This window comes from Bubalus kerabau, chromosome 10 (assembly GCF_029407905.1).
Source record: "Bubalus kerabau isolate K-KA32 ecotype Philippines breed swamp buffalo chromosome 10, PCC_UOA_SB_1v2, whole genome shotgun sequence".
Taxonomy (NCBI): Eukaryota; Metazoa; Chordata; class Mammalia; order Artiodactyla; family Bovidae; genus Bubalus; species Bubalus kerabau.
Genome location: NC_073633.1, coordinates 38,543,390 through 38,546,645, shown reverse-complemented (window position 1 = coordinate 38,546,645; position 3,256 = coordinate 38,543,390).

The following is a 3,256-nucleotide window of genomic DNA, read 5'->3' as shown; positions in this document are numbered from 1 at the left end:
AGTGTTTTCATACAGAATTTGATATTTCTGTATGTTGAGAGGGGCAGGTAATTCAGAGAGGGCTCCCAAGTTGGTTGTTCTTATTACAGAAAGAAAAAAGCAGAACATTTTAAGTCTTGATTCAAATGAGTTTTCACGAACTGTGTGACTTTAAAAGTTCCTTACACACTAGGTTGTTTGTTTTTAATATAGGTATCCTATGGAACACAGAGATTTTAGGTGTCAGAAAAGTGTTATATTTCTGACACATGTTTATCTTATCCAGTGCTTGGCAGACCCTTCTCCTTTCTCTGCCTGGCAATCCTCCACTCATTTTCTGAAGTTAGCTCAGCTATCACCTTCTATATAAGTCTTTCCCTAATTCATCTAGACCGTCTTAATAACTGCCTTTTTGCTCCAAGAGTTTGACTCATACAGGACTTATTTCATTTTTCAAGTCTAGTGTGCCCACCCAAGACCACCTTACTGTATGCCTTGAGAGGGCATTTTCTGAAATTCTGCAACACCACAGCCCTGTCTCCATCATCTCGTAGGCACAACCAGGGCAGCACTTCCATCTTTGTACTCCTAGCACCTGGCATGAGGTCCCAACAAGTAGAATTATGGATACCTGAATTTAAAGGGATTAGTAGTAAACTCAAGATTAGGGTGTGTGCCGGTATGCTAAGTCACTTCCGTCATGTTCAACTCTTTGCGACCTTTTGGACCACAGCCCACAAGGCTCTTTTGTCCATGGGATTCTCCCCGCAAGAATACTGGAGTGGGTTGCTATTCTCTTCTCCAGGAGATCTTCCTGACTTAGGGGTCGAATCTTTTTTCTGCATTGTAGGCAGATTCATTACCATCTAGGCCACCAGGAAAGCCCAGAATAAAATTATTATTTAATAAATAGATACTGAGTGGCTGAATCTATCCATTTTGACCCTTAGACCTTGATCTGTTCTATCACACATAGCTTTTCTTTTTCCATCTTGCCATTGCATTGTCTTGCCTCTCTCCTTCCCTGTTTCTTCATTTTTGCTTGACTCTCTGTATTGGTTTCTATGCAGGAGAGAAAAGTCACTTACCTTTCCCAGTTTTGAAGGAGTGGCTTTGCGTAGGAATTGAAATTTATCGCTCAACCCTGCCCCAGCTTTCTGTTGTCTTTGGAACATTTGTGAGTGCCCAAGCAACCTATTTTCCTTTTAACGGTCTCCCGGAGTTGAGGGGTGGTGGGGAGCAAGACCTGAAAATGTCCCAAAGGAGTAGGGTTCTAGATTTGGGCTGACTGGAAGCTGGCTCCTCAGGCAACCGCTTTTAAAGTGAGCAACTCTATACAGTCCTGTGAGACCCAAGCATAAGCCCGTCAGCCCCTTCGGTCCCCTCAGCTTCCAGACACAGGTGATCAGCGGGCTGTTCTCTGGGCAGCAGCTGCAGAGATTGGTGCACCTGCCACGTGAAAAAGCTCCTCCCGCCCTTCCCCCACAGAACCTGGCATGGAGCGCGGCGTGCAGAGCGTAAAGATGGCGCCTGTGTCTCCGAACTGGAGGGTGAGCTGCAGGACCCCAGGGTGTGTGTCAGATCTGTTGTCTGCCCCTCAGGCTGAAGCTCTAGGACAAGCACAAAGCAAATGAGTTTCTTTTACGCCTTCTGGGTGGCCCTGGATCCGCTGCTTCCGTGCTGGACCCTGGACAGGTGAGTCCAAGCAGGAGCCCATTCTCAGATCCCCATAGCCGTGGGTCTCCTGGGCGCAGAGCCCTGTTGATTTTCAACACTAGGCATTTGGGAGGCATGTCTCTCAGGTGCAGGTCTTAAAATGCCCTTTTTGGCTGATCCAACCCCTTGATCCTCAGGGAGAAGCTCCGGTTTGAGTTCCCACGCTATGTAGGTTGCTGTTCCCAGTGTGGGGTTACGTCTCAGCCTCTTCTAACCTCTTAATGTGGGCTTTCTCTGAGTGGCCTGACGTGTAGGAGTTGTTCAGCCAGCTTTCAGGTTCCCCCACGCCCCCATAGGACCATGTTCCGTATATATCTGTGGATCTGGTGTGTTTGTGGGAGGAGTTGAATTCAGAACCCTTTATGTCACCATCATGAACCAGAACCCCTCCTTTTCTATGCTGTTTCTCACCTCTTTCCAAAAAGAATTTGCAAATATACACACATGTATAAATACACATGTATTATTCAACAGCATAAAAAAATAAATGTGGCCATCAGGGAAAATTTGGACTTATTTTTTTCTTCTCAGATTTATCTTCACTTGCTTTGAAAAAGAAAAATAACTTTAGTATTTTACTGCAGATTTTCTTAAATTTATGCTCAATGTATTGATTGATTTTCTTAAGTGCTGGTCACTCTATTTCCATGTCACTTGGGCAAACGATAAGGAGTATTGGACCTGAGATGACATTGACAAAACCCTCCTAGCTGTCCCTCATACTACCCAGTTGCCAGTCAAAATAAGTAAATTACATGGGGTCTAATTTCAGGTAATTTACTTGTAAATGGTTGTGTGTTTTTAATCTATGATTTTTCTAACTATGCTGCAAGGATCTCTCCAGTTTCCCTGGAGATACATGAGGAACAAGGTAGAGGGTGAATTGGGTTCAGATACTGGATGGGGTTCTGTTAGCAAGGAAGTCCTATTAGGAGAGGCAAACTTAAGCTAAATAGCTAATCTTGAAGCAGAGAGCAAAGAAAGAATGACTTTGCAAACAAAGGTACTCTGACTATGATTGCCAATCTAACTAAACAGAGTCCCATAATCTATAGCCTTGCAGGGTTATAGATGGTGTCTTCTGTACTCCAAGTTAAAACAGTTAAAACAAACAGAGGTGAGAAAGTGGCACCTTTAAGACTAAAAAAACTGGAGCTTCTTACCACAAAGAACTGACTCGGTGTGTTAAATGCAGGAAGATTTGAAAGCGTACAGGATCAAGCAGCAGGGAAACGGGAGTTCTTAGCCTCAAAGTCTATATCTAGACAAAAATATTTAGCTGTGGTTACTAAGGCAAGGAATTGACCAGAAGTAAGCAGACTGAATCTACTAAGTTTTTTAGAGAGACTTTATTGTTAAAGATAAAGCAAGCCCCACCAACAACTGCATATAATTGTTAAACCTACAAGGCAATCCTGAGGTGTCTGAACTTGTACCAACATGTGGAGGTTACTAACATTAGAAAAGAACTTTCTCCTGAATGCCCATCTCAGCTATTGGTATTAAAAAGTGATTAAAGAATATCTTATAGGGATGTGAATACACCTCTATGAACTGTTTG